This window comes from Convolutriloba macropyga, chromosome 3 (genome assembly GCF_964194025.1).
Source record: "Convolutriloba macropyga chromosome 3, txConMacr16.3, whole genome shotgun sequence".
Classification (NCBI taxonomy): Eukaryota; Metazoa; Xenacoelomorpha; order Acoela; family Convolutidae; genus Convolutriloba; species Convolutriloba macropyga.
This window is the reverse complement of record NC_134470.1, coordinates 74,998,067-75,011,169: the sequence shown is the minus strand read 5'-3', so window position 1 is coordinate 75,011,169 and position 13,103 is coordinate 74,998,067. Positions and strand designations below refer to the sequence as shown.

At 37.1% G+C, this 13,103-nt stretch overlaps 1 protein-coding gene across 1 annotated transcript in view; it reads left to right on the top strand.

The window, feature by feature from the left end:
• The window catches only part of LOC142336458 (sodium-dependent serotonin transporter-like), a 526,993-nt gene that overhangs the window by 317,603 nt on the left and 196,287 nt on the right, over positions 1-13,103 (top strand). The window lies entirely within an intron of this gene.

Here is a 13,103-nt window from a genome sequence, read left to right as displayed (position 1 = left end):
AGCACTTTTTTTGAAGCGATGAATTTATGTTAGTTCACCACTAAGTTAGGCGCTGAATTGATGTAATTTTGCCGCATTCACTGCCGATCTAACAAAATTTTTCACTTTTTTCTAAGCAGTGAATTTATGTATGTTCGCCACTAAGTTAGCGGTGAATTTCTGTAATTTCACCACATTCACTGCTGTTCTCACACAAATCTAGCACTTTTTTCTAGCGATTAATTTATGTTAGTTCACCACTAAGTTAGGCGGTGAATTAATGTAATTTTGCCGCATTCACTGCCGTTCTAACAAAAATTTTAACTTTTTTCTGAGCGGTGAATTTATGTATGTTCGCCACTAAGCTGAACGGTGAATTTACGTAACTACACCGCATTCACTGCTGTTCTCACACAACTTTAATACTTTTTCTAAGCAAAGAAATTATTCAAATTCACCACTAAGTTAAGCGGTGAATATATGTAATTTTACCGCAATCACTGCTGTTCTCACACAAATTTAACACTTTTTTCTAAGCGATGAACTTCTGTTAGTCCACCATGAAGTTAAGTGGTGAATTTATGTAATTTTACCGCATTCACTATTGTTCTAACCAAATTTTTAATTTTTTTTAAGCGGCGAATTTATGTATGTTCGCCACTAAGTTAAGCGGTGATTTTATGTAATTTCACCGCATTCACTGCTGTTCTCACACAAATTTAGCACTTTTTTGAAGCGATGAATTTATGTTAGTTCACCACTAAGTTAAGCGGTGAGTTTCTATAATTTTACCGCATTCACTACCGTTCTAACAAAATTTTTCACTTTTTTCTAAGCGGTGAAATTATGTATGTTCGCCACTAAGTTAGCGGTGAATTTATGTAATTTCTCCACATTCACTGCTGTTCTCACACAAATCTAGCACTTCTTTCTAGCGATGAATTTATTTTAGTTCACCACTAAGTTAAGCGGTGAATTTATGTAATTTTGCCGCATTCACTGCCGATCTAACAAAGTTTTTAACTTTTTTCTGAGCGGTGAATTTATGTATGTTCGCCACTAAATTAAGCGGTGAATTTATGTAATTTCACCGCATTCACTGCAGTTCTCGCACAAATTTAGCACTTTTTTCGAAGCGATGAATTTATGTTAGGTCACCACTAAGTTAAACGATGAATTTACGTAATTTCATCGCTTTCACTGCTGTTCTCACAAAACTTTAATACTTTTTCTAAGCAAAGAAATTATTCAAATTCACCACTAAGTTAAGCGGTGAAAATATGTAATTTTAGCGCAATCACTGCTCTTCTCACACAAATTTAACACTTTTTTCTAAGCGATGAACTTATGTTAGTCCAACATGAAGTTGAGCGGTGAATTTATGTAATTTTACCGCATTCACTGCCGATCTAACAAAGTTTTAAACTTTTTTCTGAGCGGTGAATTTATGTATGTTCGCCACTCAAATTTACACCAATGTTCTCACACAAAGTTAGCACTTTTTTCGAAGCGATGAATTTATGCTAGTCAACCACTAAGTTGGGCGGTGAATTTATGTAATTTTGCCGCATTCACTGCCGATCTAGCAAAGTTTTTAACTTTTTTCAGAGCGGTGAATTTATGTATGTTCGCCACTAAGTTAAGCGGTGAATTTATGTAATTTCACCGCATTCACTGCAGTTCTCGCACAAATTTAGCACTTTTTTCGAAGCGATGAATTTATGTTAGTTCACCACTAAGTTAAACGATGAATTTACGTAATTTCATCGCTTTCACTGCTGTTCTCACACAACTTTAATACTTTTTCTAAGCAAAGAAATTATTCAAATTCACCACTAATTTAAGCGGTGAATATATGTAATTTTACCGCAATCACTGCTGTTCTCACACAAATTTAACACTTTTTTCTAAGCGATGAACTTATGTTAGTCCACCATGAAAATGAGCGGTGAATTTATGTAATTTTACCGCATTCAATGCCGATCTAACAAAGTTTTAAACTTTTTCTGAGCGGCGAATTTATGTATGTTCGCCACTCAAATTTACACCAATGTTCTCACACAAAGTTAGCACTTTTTTCAAAGCGATGAATTTATGCTAGTCCACCACTAAGTTGAGCGGTGAATTTATGTAATTCTACCGCATTCACTGCCTTTCTAACACAAATTTAGCACTTTTTTCGAAGCAATGAATTTATGTTAGTTCACCACTCAGTTAAGCGGTGAATTTATGTAATTTCGCCGCATTCACTGCCTTTCTAACAAAATTTTTAACTTTTTTCTGAGCGGTGAATTTATGTATATTCGACACTAAGTTGAACGGTGAATTTACGTAAGTACACCACTAAGTTAAACGTTGAATTTAAGTAATTTCATTGCTTTCACTGCTGTTCTCACACAAATTTAGCACTTTTTTAGAAGCGATGACTTTATGTTCGTTCACCACTAAGTTAAGCGGTGAATTTATGTAATTTCACCGCATTCACTGCTGTTCTTACAAAACTTTTAACTTTTTTCTGAGCGGTGAATTTATGTATGTTTGCCACTAAGTTAAACGGCAAATTTACGTAAGTACACCACTAAGTTAAACGTTGAATTTACGTAATTTTGTCGCTTTCACTGCTGTTCTCACAAAACCTTAATACTTTTTCTAAGCAAAGAAATTATTCAAATTCCTCATTAAGTTAAGCGTTGAACTTATGTAATTTTACCGCATTCACTACCGTTCTAACAAAACTTTTAACTTTCTTCTCAGCGGTGAATTTATGTATGTTCGCCACTAAATTAAACGGTGAATTTACGTAATTTCACCGCTTTCCGTGCTGTTCTGATACAACTTTAACACCTTTTCTATGCAATGAATTTATGTAAGTTCATTGAATTTACTAAGTTGAGAGATGAATTTATGTAAATTCACTGCAATTACTGCTGATTTCACACAATTTCAGCACTTTTTTCTAAGAAGTGAATTCATGTAAGTTCATCTCTAAGTTAAGCGGTGAATTTAGGTAATTTAACCGCATTCACTGCTGTTATCGCAAAATTTTAGCACTTTTTTCTAAGCAGTGACGTTATGTAAGTTCACCGCTAAGTTAAGCGATGAATTTATGTAATTTCACCGCATTCAATAAAGTTCTCACAAAACTTCAACATTTTTTCTGAGCGGTGAAGTTATGTATGTTCACAACTAAGTTAAGTGGTGATTTCACCGCTTTCATTGCTGTTTTCCACAATTTTGGCATTTTTTCTGAGCGATGAATTTATGTAAGTACACCACTAAGTCAAACGTTGAATTTATGTAACGTCACCACTTTCAATGTTAGTCTCACACACTTTTAACATATTTTTCTAAGCGGTGAATTTATGTAAAATCACCAGTAAGTTTTGCGATGAATTTATGTAATTTTACAGCATTCAGTGCTGATTTCACACAATTTCAGCACTTTTTCTTAAGCGGTGAATTCATGTAAGTTCATCAGTAAGTTAAGCGGTGAATTTAGGTAACTTAACAGCATTCACTGCTGTTATCGCACAATTTTAGCACTTTTTTCTAAGCATTGACGTTATGTAAGTTCACCCCTAAATTAAGCGATGAATTTATGTAATTTCACCGCATTCAATGCAATTCTACCAAAACTTCAACATTTTTTCTAAGCGGTGAATTTTTGAATGTTTATTACTAAGCGGTGATTTTATGTAAATTCACCGCATTCACTGCAGTTCTCACACAATTTTTTGCAATTTTTTTCTAAGCGGTGAACTTATGTAAGTACACCACTAAGTTAAAAGTTGAATTTATGTAACTTCGCCGCTTTCACTGTTGTTCACACACAACTTTAACTTATTTTCCAAAGCGGTGAATTTATGTAAGTTCACCAATAAGTTAAGCTGTGAATTTATGTAATTTCATCGCATTCACTGCTGTTCTAACGCAATTTCAGCACTTTTTTCTAAGCAGTGAACCCATGTATGATCACCGCTAAGTTAGGCGGTGAATTTAGTTAATTTAACCGAATTCACTGCCGTTCTCGCAAAATGTTAACTTTTTCTAAGCGGTGAATTTATGTTAGTTCACCGCTAAGTTAAGCGCTGAACTTAGGTACTTTCACAGCATTCACTGCTGTTCTCACATAATTTTAGCACTTTTTTAAGCGTTGAGTTTATGAAAGTTCACCACTAAGTTAAGCCGTGACTTTATGTAATTTCATTGCATTCACTGCTTATCTTATATTTTTTGGACACCTTTTTTGAATTGGTGAATTTATGTAATTTCACCACTACCACTCGATAAATGTTTTTTTACAGCATTCTCCGACTGATTTATGTTATTTCACAGCATCCACGGCTATTTTACAAAATTTTCACATTCAGCGCTTTATCTTGCATATTTTTGCGTCGAATGGCGGTGACACCTGAACCTGGGCAGAGAAAATTCTGAATAAATTGAACACTGCAAAATTGATTCCATTGAATAAGTTTCCCAGGCGACAACGGTTGGTTATTTTCCAATATTGCGGCAGGTTCTTGCACAAAACGGTTTATATAGCAAGATTATGGCTTAGAAAAAGCGTTATCTTGCAGGGTTTTTGCAAAGGCCACAGAATTTGTTCCAGCAGAGCTGTAATTTGATTGGGAAATTTTCTTCTTTAACCTTGTTTTCCGACCAAATCATTTGAAATTCAGTAGGCAGCTTACCTTTATAAATTTCAAAATGTTTTGGTACCTAAAATTTGATAAATGTTTCTTTTACCATCTCTAAAACTGAATGTTCTATTTCAATTTCTTTCTGCTAAAAGCAACTATCGATTCAAAAACAGGCATCACACCCAAACACGTAAAAAAATTTGTTTTTGCATTTTCAATTGGTATTTGGCTATTTCTATTACGCTGGCAAAAAATTAGACAACAATTGGCATAGAAAAAAATAGATAGACAATTGGCATAGAAGAATTTTTTTTGTGTATGATTCTGACAGAAGAAAGTTATTTTGCAATATTCTAGCTGCCAAAATATATAATTTTTAAGACTCTGGAAGCAAAAATTGTTTATCTTGCACGATCTGTGCACAAAAATGGTCATCTTCCAGAATCTGGCAAAATTTTTGCACGATTGTAACGGCTGCTCTCCTATCAAAAAAAGAAAAACTTTACACCGCTTAGCTCTCTTCAGCGGTTTCAAATCTGTCCGGATACTGTTTCTGCAGTTAGCTTTTGTGAACTGTATCATCCGCTAGACTATAGGTTACCGTTGCATTAGTCGTTGATCTTTTGTTTTAAATCAGTAATCGTTTAGCTTTGCTCTTTAACAAACTTGTTTTGCTCAGAATGGGAACATATTTTAAAACGATACAATCAAAATTTACTTGAGTTTTGGTTAATAACTACACCTATAATTCGAAAGATCAAAATCACAGATGTACGGCTCTTAGCAACTGTCTTATCAACTGACAGAGACCGTTTGATTCTGTAATAAATGTTTCAAATTATTTGGAGACCTCTGCGCAACAATCAATAACATAAATGCAACCAAATTCGCACTTTATGCTTCTCAGTACACACCAATGCTCAAAAACGCAATCAGTGAAAATATGCTATGCTTCGTTAAAGCCAGTAAGAGAGACTGGTTTTTTATATTGCTCAAAGTTTCTATTACTTGGGAACTTTGTTCTTCAGAGGGAAAGATTAAGGTTATCAAAACTAATTCTCTTTTCACAAGTCAAATTGAAGCTAAAACTTTACAATCACATTATGATCAACAGGAAGAAGACACGATAACAGGCAATTCAGGGCTCCAGAAACTGTGCTTCAATGCGTATTGTATGTCAGTGTAATATAACCAAAATTACAAATTTCCAGTGATTTCTTGATAGTTTTTTAAGCTGCTTTTATGCTGCTAGTCACTTGGTTTTAGATGTCAAAATTGCATATTTTATTGGTTGTAGACAAAAGTGTCAAAGGATTGCAAACAATTTTCCACAACGTCACTTTTTGTGTATGTTTGATGTCACGGAAAATTGACCATGTAGAAATTTTGACGAAAAATCTGTATGAATAACAGGTTGATTAACGAGCCAATTGTAAAGAGTCTGATGCAATACAGTTCAGTCGTAATGTTGTTATCGCTTATTGTTGAGATAGTTCGAGTTTCAGTTTCATTTCTTGTGTGAAATTCACGTACTAAAAATAATTACCAAAAAATGTTGCGAAAGTGAACAATTCAGTCTTGCTGCGCTAGAATATAGCATTTTAATTTGCTTACCTTACTATTCTATTCTAACTTCACTGCTTAAAATGGCCTTGAAGCGCTGTTCTATTTGGTTGTTGAGTTTTTAAGTTCAACCACCACACCGCTCGCCCTGTTTTCCTGGTAGTACATGGGCCAGCTTCACTACTGTTCTCTTGTAAAATCAGTCGTTTGTTCGAACTATTTGTGATGGAATGACCACTCAATGGTCTCCGTAACTCAACCCAGATTATAAAAACCTCGGGTATAGATGTCTTCAATCAGCCAAACAAGATGGCCTTCTTTAAGTGTTTCGTTTGCCGTAGATCGCGATTTTTGCCGGTTATTCAACGTTGGCAGAGATTCTTTACGTTGACTGACTGAAGTCAACGGTCCTGCGTTCAATGTCTGCTCAAAAGTACACATAGTTTTTGAAAGAAATTAGTCCTCGGTGACTGATCTGTTCCCCAACACATATTACATTGCTTTTTTTACCAATTTACCAATTTACCCATACTCCTTCAATTTTAAGTGCTGCGGGTGCGTTGAATTTCCGTCGGATTCTTCTTTGATTTAGATGTTCTTGGATCCTTTCTGTGTTCCATGCCGCAATGTACTCTGCAAACTTTCTTTCAGCTTCAACAATGTATTTCTCGTTGTCGCTGATGATTGTACTCGACTTGCCTCTTTGAGCAATAAATCGCATTATTGCGTTGAGACAACTATCTGTGCCCAACTTGGGTACCACTTCTATATGCACCGGTCTCAAAGTTAGAGATTAGAACAGCCAACACCATCGTTTCTCGTTCCTTTGCCCAATCTCCACAATAAAAGGGCCAAAGTAGTCCACTACAACCTTTGTAAAAGCTGTTGAAGCATCGAACTGCTCCTCGGGTAGATCTGCCATTAGTGGTGTTATTGTTCGCGCTCTTCCTTAGATCCCACAATTTCTGCTAAACAGTGTTCTTACATGCTCTGTGTCGTCGTGTTGATGATCCTTGTGCTCATTTCTCAAGAATAATTCAACCTCTTGATTTTGCCAATATAGCAGTGTTGGATGGTTTGCTTCAAAAACCAATAGACTTTTGCCTTTGGTGGAAATAAGTCCTTCTTCATCCTAGAAGGGAAAGAACTGTAGGATTTTGCTGCTGTTTGGAATATCCGTTTCGGCCTTCAGAGATTACCTCTGTTCACCAAACTGTTCTTGCTGTAGTAATTTGAAGATGATTGCTTTTGCTTTTTCAGATTCTTCAAAGATGACTGCAAGTGTTGCAGGTTGGTATTTCCTCAATGATCTCTCCACGTCTGCCACTGTATTCATTAGCCTACTTAAGTTACTGAATTTCTACCACTGAATAACAGCTTTCTTTTCTTCAGCTTGTGTGTTGAAGACTGATGAAGGTATATTTTTCTCATCCAAGGCAAAATCTGGTCTTTCACTTTCTGGTTGTTTCTACCGAGCCGGACCAGTGACCAAATCACTTCTCTTATTTCCTCAATGTTGATTGCTCTGGTGCCAATGTCCACTGGGTTTTTTATGCCGATCATATTTCCACTGTGAAACATCAGTTGTATCCAGTATCTCAGCTACCCAATTGGCCACATGCATTTGTTGTTTTTGATGAGAACTGTGTATCCAGTGCAATACTTGTTGAGCCTGACCAAAGACTCCAACTATTTATGTTCATGTTCCTTGACCATCTGTTCTTCCAACCACACTGCCATGACCGCCGCTTGCCATTCCAATTGCGGTATTGAAAGATGTCTTATCGGGGCAATTATGTTTTTCCAATGACAAATTCCTTTTCAGCTGAGTATTTTTTGTTAATGAACGTAGATAGGTCACTGCACAAATTGTATCTTCAGATTTGTCAGCAAACACATGAGGTTCGTTTCTACCCTTCACGGCGTTGAATTATCTTCAATCGATACTTGTTCCAGCTACAATTGGAAATTGATTCTTCCCTCTCTGGAATTCTGTTTCATCAATAGGTTCCACTTCGTGGTTCCAATGTTCTTCATTGTTAATCCAGATGCCTTTCAGAAGTCTTCTCATTTGAACACTTAACGGAGCACACAATCCGATCAGGTCGAATACTGAAGATACCAGTGATGGAATCTGTCTTTGGGTTTTAGGTGCTTCAACTTCCTTGTTCGTTACTCTCCACACATGAAGGCTGTCATCAGTAAAATTCCATTGTTTTCCAAGCCTCGACAATCGTTCTGTGTCATGTTCCATTTTAACTTGCTTCCTATTGCCGATTGACTTCAGGTCTTCTCAGATTACTTTGGTAACTGAATCGTTGTTTCTTATGCAATCCTCAATTCAAACCCTTGTTGTGAGAAAAGAAGTAGTAGTTGATTGAAAAATTCAATTGTTTCTTCAGGCTTTCTTCCAATTTGATGAAATTGTCCATGTAAAAGTTGTTTTGTTTTGCCTTTGCTGCAAATGGATTTTCTTCTTCATTGTCTAGTGCCACTTGGTTGAGAGTATAGATTCCATAAGTTAAAACACTCTTAGCTACAAATACATGAAGCTGATATTCATACTTTTGAAGAGGTTTGGTGGTCCATGGACGCCATTAAAACCTCATGCAACTTTTATTCTGATCGAGAACTTCCACTTGTAGAAACATTGATTCGATGTTCGCTGTCAGGGCTATTGACTCTTCGCGAAATCTGAATATTGTTGCAGTCAATCCATTTCGCAAATCAGGTCCCGCTAGTAGCTTCTCATTTGGGAATATTTCACTCTATTCTGATGCAGCATTGCGAACACGTCCTACTTTGCCAGGCTTGTAAGACTGGATGGCGGGGCAAACACCAGTTTTGACCAAAGGTGCTTTTCACTTCGGACTCGTACAATATTTTACGAATCCCCTTTGTACGTTTGTATTTACTGACTGTTGATACAAATTATCCCTTTTGAAATCTTTGTTCCAATGAATAAAGCTGACCCAAGGCTAAGTTGTAGTTTTCAGTTATTTCTGGCCCTTGTTCAGTCCACAAAATTCCCAAATCGTACGGCTCACCTGTAAACTTCGTCGTACTCTCTGGAATCTTTTGTGCCTGCAGTTCCTTCACTGACTGACTGACGACGTTGATTTTGGAAGCTTAGATTTTTATGTCCCACCAGGTTGGATAATCTCAGTCACTTTCACATCTTCTGTGAAGGCGAAATGACAAACATTTTGTCTTCTTTTGCCCGTCATGGCTCGACTGCCTATCCACCCTATTTCTGTTCGAACGGGGAAAGGTTCACTCTGCGTTCCTATCTTGTAGTCTAATGGGCGTTGCAGCTCGTAAGCATCTTGAAAAACGATTATGACAACTTCCATCAAGTTGACATTTTGTTGGGTAGAACACACGAAATTTGCTTCAACCTAATGTAATTTTAGTTTTTGATTCCCAAGGAGATTGACGAGTGGGCAAACGCATCGGTTTAATGCACCTTTGTAGGTAGTCTCTTTGTTTTGCGACGAACCTTTCCTCTCTTCAGGTACTTCGTTCAGTGTATACCCGCTATGTGTAGCGTATCATTGGAGTCTTTGACTCCTTATTCCTCCTGCAAATTTTAACCGATGAACGAAACCCTTGATCCACTATCGAGAAACTCATATATGTTAAGCTTGTTGCCACCACTCCGTATTGAGACGGGAGTTATCTGATGAAAACTCGTAACTTCGTTACTCTGGTTGATTGTTGCTGCGCTTAAGTTGACTACGTGATTGCCCTCGTCCATTGGCTTTCTGAATGTAGCCATTGGATGTGCCTCTTGACGCATCCATTGATACCGCACGCATTGACTTTACAATCTTTGATTGCATGTCTTTTGCCTAGAGATCCGTAACATAAGTGCTGTTTGCGCAATGCTGCTTACCGGTCATTCTCACTCATGTTCCTAAATAGTATGCTGTTCCAAAATTTAAGAAGGCCATCAGCTAGTGGACAAGGATTACTTTGCAATTGCTTCGTCTCTTTCACGTTCGAACTAGCACTGAGGTTCAATTTTTTCGAGAACCCTTTGGTTCTATTGGTGTTTCTTCGGTCTTCTTCTTTTCGCTCCCCATTGAAAACTAGAATTCCTTCGTGTACGAGTGCCATCCTAGATAGCCATTTTCAAACAAAATTGGATCAGGCCAGTCTTCATTTTTATAATCAACAAAGAACGACCACTTCTTTTTGAGATTGTGAGGTAGTTCACCTACCGCCATATACAGTGTCAATCCTGATTGCAGGTCAACTATTTGCTCGTACTTTTTGACCACAGTCACAAACAATTAACTGAGAAAACAACAATAACAAAAAAATAACTGAGAAACTGATCAGACCTATTGAGATGTGAGGTTTCACGTGACTAGCCTTGCGAAGACTCTCTAGCTGTGCATCGATGATTACATGAAGCCTTTAAAACTTCCTCTCCAAAAAGCTCCATGCAGCAGCAAACAACTGTCCAGAATATCCCATTACAGAGATTGCCGACTTGGCCTTAGCTGTCAGTAGAATTGTCAGATCTTTCTTCTTCTCTGAGTCTGACATTGGTGGCTGATCCGTCGCAACTGGTCATTTTTAGCTTGATAGGTTACTGCTATCTGAGTACCCACTTTTACGACGTAGATTTGCTCTAGGGGAAACATCCCGGTCTTCAACATTTGAGGATTGGTCTTATGAACTGCAGTATTGTGGGATGAGACTGTGCCTGTTCACTTCAGGTGTTAATTCGAAGCCAGTTGTTGATCAACGTGGTGTTAGAAGGTTGTCGATTCTACTGGCCCAGTCTGAGACGTCTCTTTTATTAGGGTTCCAGTTAAAGGGTGTTTTGTCTCGAGCACCACTTGACTGGGAATCAACATCATGATTCGCTAATGCTGTTCCCTTCACTGCGCGCAATAGCTCAGGCTCTTCCTCCTTTAGTTGATTCTTGGTCTCCAGCTCTTTCGTTTCCATCTCCAGCTCTAGTTTTCTCCGTTGGAACCCTGCCTAATCTAGTCGAATCGAGTTTTCGAAATTGATATTGAATGTTTTCAACCGTTCTTCACGCCTTTGCTTTGCCTCTGTTTCCGAAACAATCTCCGCATCTTGGCCCCTTGCTTTTGCTCCATTTTGCACTGCTTGAGCAATTAGGTTGTCCCTTTGATAGTTGTTGTTACTCTGGATGTCGTTCACTGCTTGAGTTGCGTTTTTGCTCTGAATTCATTGCTGGTGGCGTGTCTTTGCTTATATATGCAAGCTAATGATTGTCAAAACTTGCTTTGAACTCCCTTGCTTCTTTCAACTGTTCTTCAACAAAGTTTGCTGAGAAGGTGCAAGCTTACTTCGACGCTGCAGTTGCTTGGGTATTTCTTCCTCTAGAATATGAACAGTCTGTTTTTAGAGGACCTTTAGTTTGTTGCGTTGCTCTGAATATTTAATTATTGGTAGACAACCCTTCCTTTAGCGTTAATGTCTTCCACTAAATCTTGAAAATTGTGGTATTTGTGAGATTGAAACTGTTCTCGGCTGATTGTGCTCGAATTTCCTGGTTCAATTTGCGTTTGCCTTGCCTGTTCCTGTTAAATGAGTTTAACTCATTCCCTTTGGTGAATGGCACTCCTACTTTTCGATCTGCCTTATCGGCGTTGCGCTCTTGAATCGTTTTTTTCTCTTTGGGGGTCGAACTCGGCATCTTTTCATCAGAGTGGAAAGCGGTTTGCCTTCCACTGTCTGGATCGGTGGATCAAATGTAAAGGCTGCTCTCCTATCAAAGACAAAGAAAGCTTTACATTGCCCAGCTTGTTTCAGCAGTTTCAAATCTGTATGTCTATTGTGTTTTTGCAGTTAGATTTTGTGAACTGTATTATCTACTAGACTTTAGATTACCGTTACATAAATTGTTTCTCAATTATTCTAAATCCCTAATCGTTCAGTTTTGCTTTTTAACAAACTTCGTTCACTCAGAACAACAAATTAATGCAAACTGAAAAACTCAAATTTTGCTTCAGTTTTGGATAACAACTCAACTTACAATTCAAATTGCGCAGTCCCAGATTTACGGCTCTAAAAAATTGGCTTTGCTACTGACTAAGAGTATTTGTTTCTATAATCAAAGTTTCAAAGTTTTTGGAGATCTTTGTGCGATAATCAGTGTTAACAAATGTAACAAATTTCGCACTTTATGCTTTTTAGTACAAGCGATTGCTCAAAACGCAATCACTGAAATTATGTTAGGCTTCGTTAAAGCCAGTAAGAGAAACTGACTTTATGCATTGCACAAAGTTTGTCTTATTTGGGAACTTTGTTCCTCAGAGGGAAAGATTAAGATTAACAAAATTAATTCTCTTTTTACAAGTCAAATTGAAGTTACAATATGATTCACAGAAACAAGACACGATAACAAGTAATTTACGGCTCAAGAATGTATGCTTCAATAGACACTGTGTGTCAGTGTAATATAACCAAAATTGCAAATTTCAAATAATTTTTTTGTAGTTTTTCAAGCTCCTTTTATGCTGCTATTCAGATGGTTTTACATGTTAAAGTTGCGTCTCTGATTGTTTGTAGATAAAAATGTCAACAGAAGGTGAACAATTTTCAATAAAGTCCTTTTTATAGCGTAAATTTGATTTTCAAATTCCTTCTAAACTCTAAATAAGCTAAAAAATTATTAGTCCTGCTCTCTAGCTTGCAAGTTTGGAAAAATCTAAATAATAATTGGGCTTTATTCAGCTAAAATACCAGATTATGTCCTTTGTTTTGTTACCCCAAAATGATAAGGCCGATCAGACAATTTGGAAACTCAACTAATTTCGTTGCAGTTTGAAATCTTAATACCTAGTTTTCTGAATACCTGAAATCATAAACTGGAATCATGATGCCTGAAATCCTAATGCCTTAGTTCTTATGCATGAATATATATTTTACCTG